At 47.9% G+C, this 17,378-nt stretch overlaps 1 protein-coding gene across 1 annotated transcript in view; it reads left to right on the forward strand.

The window, feature by feature from the left end:
• TMEM163 (transmembrane protein 163) overlaps window positions 1–17,378 on the forward strand; it is a 227,395-nt gene that overhangs the window by 156,007 nt on the left and 54,010 nt on the right. The window lies entirely within an intron of this gene.

Below are 17,378 nucleotides of genomic sequence, written 5' to 3' on the forward strand. Positions count from 1 at the left end.
GTCTTTTAAGTGTTAAATGCTTAATGTGTTTTAGCTTTTTCAACAAATATAATTAAAAACGGTCAAATTTGTGACATCACATGACATTGCTTAGGGTAAGGTTAATTTTGAAAAAGGTGAGTCCATCTGTGGTTGAAAAAATTTAAGGAAACAATGGTAGTAAACTGATTTTGTAAAATTTGAAATGTTGTTACCTTAATGACCACAGTTGAACTAATGCTGCTCTAGCCCGAGGAGCAGCTGTGTCCTCCCAGCTGTTGCTGGCTGTCACTGAGGGAGGCCGTGGGAGCACGCTGGAGAGCTGGAGAGTGCAGAGCCTGGAGATATGCCCAGATGGCAAGAGCTAGTCCCTGTCCTGTCAGAACATATTTCTTTGTTCTGTGGTTGCACCGTCCAAGACTGTAGCCACTAGTGGCCGTTCTAGCACTTATTTGTGTCTCGTACTGAGGGGTGTTGTAAGTATAAACTATATACCACATTCCAAAGATGTAGAAAGAAAAAAGAATGTCAACATTTTATTAATATTTTTTAAAATATGGATTATATTTTGATATAATTTCACATCTAACTTGCTTATTTTTAATCTGATTTTATTTATGCTAAAATCAGTTTCTTACCTATTAGTCATAAAGCTGCACATTGTGGTGGCTTTTCTATGGTGTTGGGATCTTGGTGACTCTTTGCCAGGTGGCCTGGAGTTCTTCCAAGATTAAGATTGATAACAAGAAATGTCTTTGGCTTCACTGTTTTTAATGATCCCAAAGCTGGTACTATTTTTTTTAAGAGGAAGGAACCATCAGGAAGTATTGTTTTATTTTTTTTAAACATGTTTTTATTGATTTCAGAAAGGGGAAGGCAGAGGGAGAGATAGAAACATCAATGATGAGAGAGAATCACTGATTGGGTGCCTCCTGCACCCCCCCGCCCCCCCCCCCCCCCGCCTCCCATGGGGGACTGAGCCCAAACCCGGGCATGTGCCCTGACCAGGAATCCAGTCTTGGCTTCTCAGTTCACAGGTCGATGTTAAACCAGTGAGCCGCATAGCCAGGCCAAAGCAGATAGGTGTACCTGCATTAATACTCCAAAGGCAAAAACTCACAGAGGAGTTGTCTTGATAATTTCCAGATAGTGGTTCATGGGAGGATGCCAGTGAATTCATTCAGAGATTCTTAATCTAGGGATTGAAACGACACTCACAACCCTCTATTGTTGGCTTAGTTTAAAGTTTTAATCTCTGGCTCATTCCTTGTAAATTAAAAATTCATGAAATCACTGCCAGCTGAGAAACTGATGTCTCCATAGAAATGAGCATTAATGAATCATGAGAGGCAGAGCTAGGAAAGCTATTGGATTTCAGTTACTTGCTGGAGAATAATATTTGAGAGAATGGGGAAATACCCAACTGGTCCTTAGTTAATTCTTCTAATTTTTCCTACATTGACTCTGAGGTTCAGAGTGAATATCAGTCTTGGCATTGCCAGTGCAGGGAGAATAGGCCGCGCCCTAGCCTTGCCACCTGCACACTGTGTGGGGCGGGGTGTTCGGTGCTCAGAGGAGAGAGTGTGCCTTCAGCACCACTGAGTGGAGCCCACCCAACAGCTTTGTTCCGTTTTATACTCTGTTACTGTGGGAAAACACGACGTTAAATTTAGCATCTTAAGCAAAGGGTACATACAGTTCAGTAGTGTTAATATATTCACACTGTTGTGAATAGATCTCCAGAACCTTTCCATCTTGTAAAACTAAAACCCTGCACTCATTACACAACTCCCTGTTACCCTTTCCCCATCCCTTGGCAACCACCATTCCACTCTGTTCCTAGGGCTTTGACTACTCTATGCACCTCATATAGAGGAATTGTGCAGTATTTGTCTGTTAGTGACTGGCCTGGTTCACTTAGCATAATGCCCTCAAGGTTCACCCACATTGTAGCATGTGTCAGAATTCCATTCCTTTTTAAGGCTATATGATATTCCACTGTAGTTATGTATGTATATACCACATTTTTGTCTATCCATTCATCTGTTGATAGACATTTGGGTTGTCTCCACTTCAGCTACTGTGAATAATATTGCTATGAACAAGGGTGTACCAGTATTTCTTCATGACCCCGCTTTCAATCCTTTCGGATATAGACCCAGAAGTGGGATTGCTGGGTCAAATGATGGTACTACTTTTCATTTTTTGAGGTACCTCCATACTATTTTCTATAGAAATTACTCAATTTTTTAATCCTACCAATGTTATTTATTTTAAAAAGCTCCCAATTTGATTGGTCACCTTCTTGTGGGGAATATGTGTGTGGAGAGGGCAGACCAGGTTTACCCAGGGTCAGGGTTTTCAACAGGTGAGTGAACTAGAGAGGGGAGAGGGAGGCAAGTGTATTTGTAAGGGAGGGATCCAAGAACGTGCCAGACTATTCAAGCTGAATACGGGGGCTGGGAGGACAACGCAAGGTTAGTGAATAGTCACCATGGATTAGAAGTCTTGTTGATCTTGAATGATTTGAGAGGGGGACGCTGAAAACCAGGACTTCCCAGGTGGCTCATTTGCTTGCGTGGCTTTAGGGTGGGAGTGCGTGGCTGAAGTGGGCCGAGGACAGAGGGTCAGGGACATGTGTAAGGCCAGGCGTTGGCTGGATGCTCCACGTGGGACTGAGGGGATGTTTGCAGAATTTAGGGAGGAGACAAAGGGCATGAGGCAGGTGCTGATATCCTCAGTGAATGAAGGAGAGGGTCGGGGGGTGGGGGCAACAACAGGAGGAGGGGTGGGTGGTTTAGTCTGCGGGTACCTGGGAGTGTTGAGGGAGAAAGCCAGAGAAACTGGTTAGGAATTCACCGGGAGGGAGACGGGAAGCGTCGGAAAAGAGTATGAGGGTGGGGAGACTGGGAGGAGCATGAAAGTGTTTGGGCACCACACCAGGGGACACAGGCTGGGAGCATGGTTATAAGGCGGGAGTGGTGGCGGTTGTCCCGGTGACGGGATTGCTGGAGGGCACTCAGAAGAATGAAGTATTGTGATCTCCAAGGTTCATTCAGTGAGGAAAGCATGGGGCAAAATGGTGTTTAGGGTATTATTTGTTTCAGTAAAAGAGATTTCCAGCACTTGTGTAGACAGAAAAGCATCTCTGTAGGGACACAAAGGAGACTGGCAGCAGGATCGCCTCTGGGAGGAGGTCTAGGGACGGACAACAGAGGCAGGCGCTGCCTTTATAGCTTCCAGACCAGAGCTGACCAGTAGAGCTCTCTGGGGAGATGGGTCTGTCCTCTGCACTGTCCATTGGGGTAATCGTTAGCCACAGGTGGCCTCTGAGTACTTGACATGGGGCTGGAGAGTCTAAAGAACTGGATTTTAAACCTTTATTTAATTTTAATTAAATAAAAAGATCGCATGTGGTCGGTGGCTACCATATTGGACAATGACTCTCAGAGACCTTGATCATTTTTAATCTATTTAAAAAAACAGATAAAGTTATTAATAAATCAAAGCCCAGGGAATTTGGAAATGTGAGAAAGATATTGAAGGAGAGAAGGCATGACCGGAGGGGGAGGGTGTGGGAGAGAGAAATCAGTGTAGGAGGAACTTGGCAAGGCTCACTGACGCAGGGAATTTCACACCGGTCTTAGGCATCTTCAGCCCCGGGTACCGTGTCAGGCCACAGGAAATACAGCCTCCTGCTGCCGTCAGCTGCGGAGGGCCATCTGGGTGCTTGCCACAGAAGGTACAGATTGACGCCCATCGGGGCCTCTGACATTTTACATATGATTGCAGCACAGGTGGGAGGCCCCAGGCGGGCTCCCCAGTCCCAGCTGTCTCTCTCGCAGGCCATCCGCTCACTGACACAGAGAGGTGGAGGCCGGGCAGCTGCTCACCTTTGCATGCTTCTGATTCTGCAGCACTGAGCGAAGACAGCCTGGGAGGGTCTTGTTCCTAATGGACCTCCACATGGCGTGATGCTCAGCAGCACGGCTGAGAGCTTTGGAGGGGAGATTCTTAGAGAGGCATGGATCCTCTGTGCGTCTTCTCGCGTGAAGTAAACGGGCGCACTGGTTCTCCCCCAGGCCAGTATTTGCTCCGTTTTCTCTTCCAATTTGCTGAGCCAAATGTTTGGCCTGAAAACGACCCGTCGACAGGGCGGCTTGATAGTCTTTAATCACTGGTTTCAGCACAACCCTGCTGTGTTTGGAAACAGCTCCAGAACTGGACAAAGGAGAGGAACTGATGCCGTGAAGAAATGATGGATTGGGGATTTGCTTTTGGTACTGAACTAAGGAGACTGCAAAGGCAATGAGTTATACCAAGAGCATATTAAAATAGTACCACGTCTCCCCTCTTCTCCTGGGATATTGGATGTGGCCCTAAATTGGGGGCTCTGGGAAAGAGAACTGCATTTCCTCCACACTTGTTAGTGCTGTCAGCTTGACAAAGCTCGGGAGTGTATTTTAGCTCAAGAGCAGCCCCTGAATGAGAATAAATAACTACAGAGCGGCCTCGATGACTGAGGAGAGCCGGTGTGGGAGGCAGAGCCTCCACCGCAGGATGGGAGCTCGTGGTCCTTGGAGAGTTTGCGTTGAGTCTTGCCGGAAGGCAGAGGCAGTTGCCCTCCCCTGTCGTGAAAAGGACATATGAAACCTTCAAGACCCTGACAGGCAGGAAGTAATAGAGGAAGGAGTGTTGACTTCCTTCGTCCCTGTTATGAGGTGAATTGTGTCCCCCAAAAAGATATGTTGAAGTTCTAACCCAAGGGTCCTCAAACTACGGCCTGCGGGCCACATGCAAATACAAATATTGTATTTGTTCCCATTTTGTTTGTTTACTTCAAAATAAGATATGTGCAGTGTGCATAGGAATTTGTTCATAGTTTTTTTTTTAAGCTATAGTCCGGCCCTCCAATGGTCTGAGGGACAGTGAACTGGCCCCCTGTTTAAAAAGTCTGAGGACCCCTGTTCTAACCCATAGTGTTGTCTCCATCACAAGACCTCGTCTGGGTAGCCATGTGGTGTCCCCCCTTTTCTCCTGTGGGCAGACCCATAAGGAATCCTGGGCTTGGAGCAGCAGGCTTAGGTGAATGCATTTCGTGACACCAGGCCTAGGGAGCCCGACAGATCAGTTTGTGCAGCAGACGCTGTTTGGGTCTAGAAGGAACCATCTTTGAGATGAGGGCACTGGCTGAGATCCCTTCTCCCAGGGGCAGCACATTTTGAAGGGACCCATCCTACTTGCCTTCATAACCACCTTTTTTTGTGTTTCTCTGGTTGACTAACCCCTTTTCTGTTTTATGAGCTGCTCCTCTAGTGATGTTCATACTATGGCCATCAGCAGATGGAGGAAGCTTCCTGTGTTTGTTTGTTTGTTTGTTTGTTTTTCAAAATTCTATATTGTCTAGTTCCTGTAGGTTCTGAACATACAGCTGTGGATTTCACAGTTCGGCAGGAACCATGGCCCCGGGGCCAAGGGGTTTTGAGTTTGTGCTCTGGTCTCTGATAGGTTTTGATGTAACTCTTAAGACAGCTCATCACTGATTTCTTACCATGCTTTGGGCTCCGTGCTGGGTACTGTTCATCTCATTTAATCTTCAGAACAGTCCTATGATATACAGGAGTCACTGTTCCAGTTTTATAGGAGAGGATATGGAGGCTTAGAGGGAGAGAGACTTGTCCAGAGGCGTAGAACTGGGATTTATGCTGGTGATTTGCCCCCAGCCCTGCTGGACCCCAAAGCCTGGTGTTGCCTTCATTTCCAGGCAGTGCCGTGTAGTCCTGCTGAGGTGGGAGAGCCCCGGGGAATCATGTGAACCAATGACAGTTGTGACTGTGGACTCAGAGTGAGGAGGATTTAGGAGGGAACAGCTGGGAACAGCCCCAGCCCTTAGCCAACCCCCAGAGGCCATGTCAGCCTCACAGCCAGATGGAGGGGCCTGGTGAATGGATCTCCTCTCATTTTCCCCGTAGCTCAGAAAGCAGGCATTTTTCCAACCTGAGAGGCAGAAAAACCGTGTTTTAGGTCTGTTTCTGCTACACATAATGTAACTACCCTCCACTTTCATTTCCTCATCTGTGAGGTTTAAATTAAACCTACTGTTTTACTTGCCTTGGAGGCAATTCAGGAAAGGATTAAAAGAGAACATGTTTTAAAGAGTTGAAAAGTGTGTGTGTGTGTATATGCATATGTACATATATATGTACATACTACATATAAATATATACATACATATGTTCATAGTTATATATAGAAGTAAATATATAATATATTTACAGGTGTAAAAATGATACATACTGCAAAATACAATTAAATTGTATTTAAATTCTTGTGTTTTTTAATTTTTAAATTAGATTTTTTATTGAGTGAGACGAGAGAGAGAGAGAGAGAGAGAGAGAGAGAGAGAGAGAGAGAGAGATTGGTTACCTCCCATACACGTCCCTACTGGGGATTGAACCTGCAACCTAGGTCTGTGCTCTGACTGGGAATCGAACTTGCCATTGCCCCATATGGGATGATGTTCCAACTAACCAAGCCACCCGGCTAGGGCAGTTTTTTTTTTTTTTTTTTTTTTTATAAATATATTTTATTGAATTTTTACAGAGAGGAAGGGAGAGGGATAGAGAGTTAGAAACATCGATGAGAGAGAAACATCGATCAGCTGCCTCCTGCACTCTCCCCACTGGGCATGTGCCCGCAACCCAGGTACATGCCCTTGACCGGAATCGAACCTGGGACCCTTGAGTCCGCAGGCTGACACTTTATCCACTGAGCCAAACCAGTCAGGGCTAGGGCAGTTTTTTAAAATTTTTTTTATTGTATTGTAGTAAGAACATATAACATGAGACCCACCTTAACAGATTTTTACGTGTACGGCAGGGCTGTTTCTGTGGGCACAATGTTGTACAGCAGATCTTTCGAGCCTGTCCATCTTGTATGACTGAAAACTCATGCCCATTGTGGAGCAGCTTCCTATTTTCCCCTCCCCCTTTAACTTAAATGCTTAAATACCAGCCACTAGAATGGAAAATCTCTGAGAGGACTCGGTATATATGCACAAAAGTTGCTCCAAGCTTTAAATGTCAGGGTTACCCACCCCTGCCCCAGCCCCATAGCTTTCCTAGGGCAACTGTGAGAATAGGCAAAGTTACTGTGTTACTCTCTGTGCTAATGTGTTTGTTGCTACAGAGGGATCATTTATCAGTGGTTCTCAACCTATGGGTCGCGACCCTTTGGGGGTCGAACGACCCTTTCACAGGGGTCGCCTAAGACCATCAGAAAACACATATATAATTACATATTGTTTCTGTGATTAATCACTATGCTTTAATTATGTTCAATTGGTAACAATGAAAATACATCCTGCATATCAGATATTTATATTACGATTCATAACAGTAGCAAAACTACAGTTATGAAGTAGCAACGAAAATAATTTTATGGTTGGGGGGTCACCACAGCATAAGGAACTGTATGAAAGGGTCGCGGCATTAGGAAGGTTGAGAACCACTGCTTTAGTTGAATGATATGCATACACCCACCAAAAATTTCTTCTTGGCATTTTTAGCCAAGAAATCTCTTGCTTGTTTTGTGCATGTGTTTTCAGTGAGAAAGCCTGTGTGCCAATGTTGTCAGTGGTGTGGAAGTCCCCTAAACAAACCATACACTGACCTTCCCTGCTTTTCATTCAGAGTTCAAATTCTCTCCTCTGCCAAGGTGAACCTGAGGCAGAGATCACGGGAAAACAGGTTATCAAAGGTGCAATTCTCCTAGGACACGATGCCATATGTTGGAGTCTGACATTGAGAACTCTCCCAAAATAGTAGCCGTGTGAAGGGTGTGTTGACAAGTCCCGCCCGAGAGAACAGATGGGACTTTGGAAGATGTCATATTTAGGCCCCTATATCTCAATATTCCTGTCACCTCTGTTTTGAGCAGGCTCCTCTGCTGGCTCCCTCCCAAGAAGACCCACCTGGCAAATATCCGCTCTTCCTCGGGGTCCGCTTGGCTCTTGGAGTTGACAGCTCAGGGAAGGTGGCCATGGGGAGACTTCCTCCCTGCCTTTTCCAAGCATAGTAAGGTTTATGGGTCTGTAAATATTGAGGGACTTCCATGAACCTGAGTTTCCTTCTTATTGTGAATTCTCTATAACCCGCATTTCTGGATGGTGAGTTTCCAGTCGGGTGCATGTTCTGCCAACTTAGTGTGCACTTTGTTTCATGTGTGAGAAGGTAAATTTTGTTCTGGAAAAGTCCAGTTTTACCGACCAGACTTCTATCAGGAGATGCAGTTTCTAACACAATCTGATGGATATTTGTTGACTCAACAGTGAGTCACAGAGCATCCACTGTGTGTCAGGTACTCTTCCAGGCACTGGAAAACAAGGGAGAAGCCGGCTCCAGGCTCGTGCATCTGAAGGGAGGTTGACAATAATGTAATTGCAGAGAGAAGTAAAAGCCGTGAAGGAAAGCAGCCAGGGCAGCGTGATGGGGAGGAGGGGTCCTCCGCAGCTGGGGGTCCAGGTCCCAGCACTGGTACTCCGATGGGAGGAAGGAGCCTGGTGAAAGCATTCCTGGGCAGAGGGATTGGTGCAAAGGCCCATGTCAGTTTTATGTGTCTGAAGGTCAGAAAAATAGGTGCCCACAGCTGGACCCAGTTAGTGAGGGGCAAAGGGTGAGCTGAAGCTGAGAGGCTGTGGGACTCTTGGGAGGAATTTTGATTATAAGAGCAGTAGGAAGCCGTAGGCAAGTTATTAAGAGGGGTGTGTGGGGGGTGGGGGCGTGATCTGATTATATAATTAACATCGGAGAGCTCAGGTGGTTCATCATGAGGGAATTTTGCTATTCTTGTAAATGTATGAGGACCTATGTGTCTTTAAAAATGAAAACTGTTTTATTGATCTCATTGATTATAATTGTGGTGCATATTTTTAGGACAAATAACGTTTAGATTAATAGAAATTTTAAAGTGAAAGTGTTCTCTCATTCGTACTTGCTGTCATCCTTTCCTACCCTCCCGTAAAGATAATCATTTGAATAGTCTGGCGTATGTGCTTCCAGAATATTTTCTGTGTAAATAAAACATAATACACACCCACATGCTTTATGCACACACATGACTAGGTGCCAATGAAAATAGGATCTTCCCGTACATATTGTTCTGGATCCTGCTCCGTTCTCCTGACACAACACCAAGGTCACTTTAAATCTCCCATCGGTATCTAATCCGTTCACTTCAGGGGCCCCGTGGAGTCCTGTTATTGGCTCTGTGAGAATTCACGTCACAGCCCCTGTTAGGAAGCCTGTGTTGTTCCAGCTCTGCTCTTTCAGGCTGTGCTGCCATTCACGGCGTGTGCACGCGTCTCTGTGCACCGACCGCTGTGTGCTCCTCAGGCCTGTGCGGGAAATACTGGGTGCTTTTTTCTTTAAAAAGAGACAACTGAACTGTGATTTTAAAGACCATTCGTGCATCCTAGCCCCGTTTGTAGTCTGAATGAGGGTGGAAGCTGGTTTGTGGGCCAGAGGGTGCCTGCACTGAGACCTGCTGCCCCGAGCGTGGTGGGGCTGTTGTGCCCCACTCATCTGTCATCTGGGTTGTTCATGAGGTGGCTGTTGTGACGGGAAAGGCTGCCGGCCACAAAGGCAGGGGGGGATGAGGAACACAGGCAGGGATGGTAAGCTCACTTAGTTGATATGCGCAGCGAGCCGGCAGTATTCCCCCGGCGCCCGTCACCGCGGGCACAGCTGCAGGTCGGCATGAGGTTGCTTTCCTGAATATCATGAGTAACTAAAGCCGGGGACAGGCTTACAGACAATAGACTACACAAAGCTGGGTCTGCCCTTCCGTCATTAACTGCGATTCTGCGTTCCCAGAGACCGTAGTTGGCAGTGGTGGCAAACCCATTCAGGCTCCAATACACGTTTCCTTATTATCACAGCTGTAAGTTGCAAGTATCACACCCTATTAAAAGCCCAAGAGCTGAGGGAGGAAATGGGCTGATGGTCTTGGGAGAAAGAGATGACTTTCTGCGTGTGTGTTATACCCAGTGCCCGGGACAGTCCAGGAGTGTGGGCCTTAGTGGGTGGAATAGCATGGTGCGAGGTGCTGGCTGGCTGTTGTTTGGGCATGAGGCCCATCCACCCACCTCTCTGTGGTTGGCACCGTCCGCTGCCTCCTTCTGCCCATTCATCCCCCGGGCAGTGGAAGCCTGCAGGAGAAACTCTGTGAGGACAGGTTTAGGATATTAGCCAAAGTGCGTATTTTAGTGGCCTTCTCAAAGCGGGATGTTAAATGGCAATGCCGAACAAACATAAAACCCCCTCGCTCTCTTCTCTCCATCAAAACTGGACTGTGATATGAGCTGGTCCATGTGGCTGGAATGGAGGCCAGAAAGAATCAGGGCCTAGCTGCAGAAACGGAGGCATGTCTGTAACCCAGTTTCTCTGTGGACGCTAGACTGTCTGATACTTGATTGGCCTGTTTCAGAGGAAGGGCGTGTGTGTACTGGGAGAAAACGCATTTGCACATTAGCTGCTTTCCAGAAAGCGTTACTTTGATTTATTCTCCTCCCAACTCCAGAGGGGCGCTGAGGTTATTAGATTTAGAGCCCAAGAAGGCATATGTTATTGAGCTAAAGAAAAGGCCTTAAACTAGTAATACGGGTTATTTTCTTACAGAATAAAAACAATTCGGGTTGATTTATTAACAAAGACATTTTCTTTTTTTAATTTCACTGGGGCCCATTCCTGTTGGGAAGGCCATCTTTTTTTCTCCCAAGGGCCTCGTAGAGCACATGCAAGGCGTCCGCGGTGACGGGTGGTCCGTTTCCTGGGCATCTGAAGGAATAGCATTTGCAGAACGAATTTAAAGGGGGAGGGTAGGTGCTGCCGTCCTCCAGCGCCCTGCATGTCCCTTACTTTCGTGTGAGGCCAGCCTTCCTTTTGGTTTGGGATTCGTATGGGGACAAGCGGGTTCCTCACCTGTGTGATGGTGATTTTCCTGAGAGGCCTGGCCTGGCCACTAGCCTGGCAGTGGCCTTGGAGCCCAGCGCCATCTCTCCCAGGGCAGGCCTTCCCCCCTGCACGTCTCCTGTAACCCTCACTGCGGGCCACAGCCCTGCTTGGATATTGTAACTTATCTTTATGATTTTTGAAAATCAATTGCAAAAAAACCCAATTTTTTTTTTTTTTACTTTTTATAATTGCAAAATCTCAAAGTATAAAATTAAAAATCACCCCTCATCCCACCACCAGAGGAAGTGGCTGATGTTCTCTCCATTTCCTTTACGGATATGCACGGGCTTACGGGGTTTTTACAAAACTGTGTGTGTTTGGTTGTACATCTTACTTCCTCCCCCACTTAACTTCCCACAATGAGCATTTCTTCATCATTAAAAAACTCTTGATTTTTTAAATCTGCTTTTTGATGAATTGATTCCATTGCTTGTTTTCACTGCTGTGTGTAAAGTGTCATTAGCGGATGTAGGATGGAGCGAACCTGCATAGAGAGTTTACTAATGACATAAAGGCTCCCCTCGGGCAGGCAATCTGTCTGGTATAGTCGCAGAGTGGATTTTAATTCAGCTCCTCCCTGGGATAACTATTTTATTTAAAATATTTACAGATTTTGGGTGGTTTTATAAAGTTGTGTTGTCCTGCTAAATGCATCCAAAGTGTCCCCTCCCTTTTCTTTCATTAAGCAGGAAAACCTCCTTCCTTCCACCCTGCTGGCTTTGGGAAAGGCAGTGTCCAGTGTGGAGTGAGAGTTACCGTGTTTCTGACTATTGCAGGCTGAGCAAACCTCACTTGGAAATCCCGCCAGCCGGAAGCGGCTATGCCTGGGGCATCAGGCTGAGTCCTCCAGCTCATTCTGTGTCCCCTGCAGAGCCCCCTTCCTCCAGCCTAAAGGAGAAGTTTGTTGTGTCTAAATGCCTGCAGCTGTCCTGCCGCAGGTGCTCCTTCCCATTGCCTCCTCACCCCACTTATCTTAGCCTCACTCCCCTTAAAGGCACATCCCCCTTAGTTTTTCGGGTCTCCACACACCCCTTCCCCTGTCTGGGAGTGATTAGGGGAGCTGCCCCATGAGGTCTGGCCAGGTGCCAGGGGCAGGCTCTGCGGCAGTTTGCAAGTGGTGCCCATCTCGCTCTTAGGTGGTGGCAGTGCTGCCGAGCCTGCAGCCCTGTCCCCTGAGGACTTGTTAAAGCACAGGCTCGTGGGCCCATCCCAGAAACCACCGGAATCACATGACTCACTGAGACTGGACTTAAGGACCCACCCCCTTCTTCACATTTTCCTGATTAATGGAGCCTTTATTCCTTTGAACCTGAGAAAAACCACTTATCCACACTGATCCTACTCCTGGAAGCAGCCACAAAATGACTAGAGTAATTCATCTCAAGATGAATTAAATATGAGCTCCTTTGCCTAAGGCAGAGGAAGGTGGCAGGATGGAGATGAAGCAGTAGGTGCCTGAGAAGTTGGGGGGTTTAGGGTGAGGCAAAGAAGTGCCCTAATAATTTTCTCTGTAATGGGTTTTGAAAGGCACCAGTGATAGCTCTATTTCTAAGTGAGACGTTGCTCGTCCACATTTCCAGTCATCTCTTGAGCCACACACCTCAGCTCCTTTTTGTTGAATGAAGTTTTTGGCATGTGACCTTTTAACAAGCCCATGAATAATTCTCTCCATTGACTGTCTGGTGATGTTTTTATTCTGAGATGTCCTAGCAGTTCAGTGATGGCACACACACTCCAACCCCCACCTACACCCACAGACAGGCTATTAAATTAGTGAGGGGTGCAAATTGCATGTCTCTTACACAAAGCATGTTATTGGTTAATAAAATTACTGAGTACACATATGCCAGTCTTTATCCACAGACGCTGATTCTCTAATTTGGCGGAACCACCGCTGGCATTAGTGGTGCAGGTGAATGTCTGGTTGTAATTACCCAGGGCCTCATCACATACGCTCTGTCAGGAGCCCTCTCATTCTTTCCATCCGTCAGGAAGCCCACGGCCTGGTCATTAGGAAGGGAATGGACATTGCAAGGGCTGCTCATGGCATTTTTTTCCTACATCTATGGGATTCAACCTTTCTTTTCCCTTTGTTTTAAAAAAGCAGTTGCAGGTTACTTTAATTCACAGTCATTGGGCAGACACATTAGAGCAAACTGGGGTACTTGCAACAGTAGGGCAAACTGTAGTAGGTCTCAGATAAGCCAGTAGAATAAGTATGGTGGGAATAATAAACAAGTTTCCTCTTCATTGTTCCCATAGTTATTCGCCCCATGTGGCTAGCAGCCTGTTCCTACGAGGTTGATTCTGTTGTTGGTGAAATAAAGGCCACGGCTGGTAAAGTCTCTGTTAGACATGAGGCCTCCAACATGGCACAAGTGGATTATTTGCAAATGTGCCTCGTAATTTCTGGTCGTGGGACTTTGGGGCCAAATGACACAATCCGTGCAGCCACGAAGCCCTAGCGTGCTGCCACTTTAGACACTGCTCATTTGTGAGACTGACCTGCTCAGGTGAATCCATGTCCTCCTGTAGGAACTGGCTTCCCTGAGTAAAGGCAGGCAAATTCCAGCGCTTTTCATCCCCCTGATCAAATGAGCCGACATTTTGTTCTGGTTTGTTTTCTCTTCAGGGGAATGTGTCTGGTTTTGTGTAGCCCAGCTCTGGCCTCTGTAGGAAGCAAACCTGGCCGCTGGCCTCCGTAATGTGCTTGGACAAGCAGAGGGCATGGAAGTGCGGGGTCTGGTGCTCAGACCGCAGGGTGCTCTGAATCACCAGGGGAGCTCCTGCAGGCCCCAGAGTCTGTGCCCACTCCCTCTAGATGTTTCCCACAGAACCCGAGTAGGGCTATGGGATGTCAGGTATACCAGATGCCCCAGATCATGCTTTGGAGAAACAGAGACACAGCATGAGATGAGAAGCTGGGTGGTGAGTGGCCCAAGCGTGGGCTTCTGGTGACACAAGTGGGCTGGGTCCATAGCCCAGCTTGGCAGCCTTAAACACACTTCTTTTTTAAAAAATTAAATGCACTGGGGTGATATTGGTCAATATGAACATACTAGAGGCCCAGTGCATGAAAATTCGTGCACTGGGGGGATTCCCTCAGCCTGGCCTGCCCCCTCTCACAGTCCAGGAGCCCTCAGGGGATGTCCTACTGATGGCTGGCCTCCCTCTGTGGGAGGCGGCCAGGCTGATCAGGGGAAGGTGCCGCCCCCATCACCCCACTGCTGCTGCCATTGCTGGCTACGGCGGCTGCAAGGCCTGAGCTCTGGGCCTCGAAGCCTCCAGGACGCAAAGGCTGACTGAGCCCAAGGCTGCCTGAGCCCCGAGCCTCACAGCCACTGAGGCTTTGTCCAGATGGATGTCCGGAAGACATCCGCCCTAGTTAGCATATTACCCTTTTATTAGTATAGATAGGTTTCAGGTGTGGATTTCTGTTACAAGATCTGTATACTGCACCGTGTTTGAACACACTTCTTAAACCCTGTGAACCATGGTTTCCTCAACTGCTCAAGGCAGTGGAAAAATCTGTCTCCTGGGATGGTTGTGGGACAAAGCAGGGTGTTCAGCAGGCACAGCTGCTACTCGCTGGTCAAAAGGAGCAGCTCTGTCAACTGATATGTCTACAATGTTGTGATTGTTGGTGTGTTCTTCTCATGTGAGGTTTCTGTTCCCCCTTGTGCAGCGTTTTGGTGGCCTTTCTGTGAATCCATCACTGCTCTTTCAGAGCTGTTTCCCGTCCATCAGGCCAACACGTGTCACTCAGCTTGGCCCTCTTGCTCTGTGGGTTGTCCCAGTTGATGAACACGGGAACCTGATGCCTATTCTCTGGGCACCACCAAGAGGAAGGCACATGCTGAAGTGACTTGGAGCATTGATGTGGTTGACACTTTGGGCCAGATCTTTCTTTGTTGTGGGGGACGGTCCCATGCCTTGGAGGATGTTTACCAGCATCCCTGGTCTCTACCCACTAGATGCCAGCAGCACTTTCCAAAGTTGTGACAATAGAAACAATCTCCAGACATTGCCCAATGTTCCCTTGTCCACTGAGCAGAGGGAAGAATCACCCCAACCAAGAACTACTGATGCAGAGTCACATCTGCACCTTCGAACAGAAGTTCCTAAGCCTCTTGCTTCCTTAGACACCTGGAGAGCTTTGTGAAAACAAAAGAAACCAAAACTCACAGGTACGCTTACCTGTGTGGCTGCAGACTGTAGGGGCAGAAGCGTCAAGGGGCAGCCCATCCTCCGAGTTCTTCGAGCCTCACGGGTGGTTCTGATGAGCAGCCAGTTTGGGGACCAAGAGGTGTACCATGAGGTCACTTTGCCAGGGGCTCTGGGTGGACTTGCATGACAGGCTCATTCTACAGAGGAGCTTTCTCTCTGCCCTCACGGGGCACAGGGTTAGTAACCGGAAGGTGAGGTTGCAGGTGCGGAGGGATTTTGGACCTTTAATGAGTGAGTTGTACGCCCTCTCTCACAGGACCATGGGAGTGTGGTCCCAGACAGAGAGAGGAGTTTTGTGTGTTGGGGTCAATTCATTGTCCAAATAGCTGACTTTAAAAAAAATAGCTTTGTGCCAGCTACCATGCTAATGAGCTCTGTTTGTGAATTAGCGCACAGCAGACGTGCCATTACGTAGATGAATCTGCCTCAGAGAGAGGTGAGGTAGCTGTCCAAGGTCCCACACTGCTGTACGCTGGAGCCCATGCCTTGAGCACGGCTCCCTACCACCTCTCTTCACAGCAAGAGTGAGACTTTCACTGTGGTTGCCAGTAATCAGGGCATTATCCTAGACTTCACAGAAACTGGTATGATCATTCCTAATTAGAGGAGTCTGCATCCTTAAATAACCAGCAGACAGATCAGTCATTGGTTTGATTCTGTATTTGGGGGATGTGTGGATGGATCAAATACAGGGGGACAGGTTGTCTTATTAAAATGCCCCCCCCCCTTGCTTCTCTAAGGCGGTAGTACATACAGTTAGATAAATTATAGCAAGGTCGTCTTCCTCTGTCATCCCCCTCACCTTTATATTGGCATGGAAGTGTGGTTTCCAGGTGAGTATGTCAAGAGATGGATCAGTGATGTGAACTGTCTTTGCCTCTACTTTGTGCCCGTAAACACGTGTCCCGCGTGCCATGTGGTACATAGTTGTCCACACCTGCCTCCCTCCCCGCCGTGGCCTCTCCCCCTGCAGACATGTCCGTGATTTAAAGGATGTTCTCATTGCTCTCCTTTTCCCCTTCTGATTGAGCTTCTCCAGTGACTGAGCACCCGGTCCTCCCTCCACGGGACAGTGCAGCCGTGGGGAGGACTGTCCTGTGCTCCTCTGGCCTCAGGAAGCCCATGTCTCTTTCTGCCCCAAGCTTGTCGCTGCCTCCAGGTCCACACGGAGATGGAGATACAGCTGTGTGCTCTGTGCCTGTGTGAGGAAGGCACGGCCTTTGCACCGACTTCCTGGGCCTCCTCTATGGACTGGACCGGATTTTAAAGGCTGCTCCCCAACAGAGGGCAAAGCCACAGGTTTCAGAGACAAATATGTAATCATTTGAAGGAGGGAAGTCTCTCTTTCTTTGTTTCTCTAATCCCATTTATTTGGCGGGGTTTATTCATAGTCTTGCTTTTAAACCTGTGAGTTTCTGAAGGGTAATAGGGAATTATAGGCTCCTACAACAGTCCTGCCTGCTTTTGGTTGGACATTTGAGCCTCAGAGAATGGCCCAATTCTGGGAGCTCTGGACAGATTTAATCTCCTGTGGGAGCTCCTGTCCTGGGTCTGCATTTGGTTTGTTCACGTGGATGTTTGTGGTCAGACTGAGTTTATCTCCAAGTATCTTGTTTTCTCTTTCTTTTGACAACACACTGTGACTGTTCCTCCTTTTGGTTCTCCTGGAAGGCCCCCGCCCCTGCCTGGGACTGGGCAGTGATCCAGGAGTAATCCCAGGAAGCAGGAGCGAGGGAAAGAGGAGAGTTAGACATGAGGGAGGAAAGGCCCACACAGGTAACATACTGTGGTCACTTCTGTAGTCGGGCTCCATTCTGCCCTGCCTCTGCGCGTGCGCCACCCCACCCCCTGGGCACTGAGCTGGGACTCGATCAGAGAGCACAGGGCCATCCACTGGGCAGCAGCGGCGATCAGAGCCAGCCTGGGGCATGTGGTGTGACTCGAAAGGCATCTGGGACACCTTGCCCCTGCAGTTGTTCAGGTGACCCCAGGGGTTAAGAAATGTCCCACCTGTGCCGATGCAGAGATGCCCTTGTAGCTATTCAGACTCCAGCAAGTTTCATGTACGTTTCCTAATTTCTCCCTTCCGACAATGGGCTGGATGTGACCATGCGCCAGCGCTGGCGTTTCTCTCTTATGATGTGGGATTGACGACTGTGG

The sequence above is a fragment of the Myotis nattereri genome (genome assembly GCF_964212035.1).
Source record: "Myotis nattereri genome assembly, chromosome: 7".
Lineage (NCBI taxonomy): Eukaryota > Metazoa > Chordata > Mammalia > Chiroptera > Vespertilionidae > Myotis > Myotis nattereri.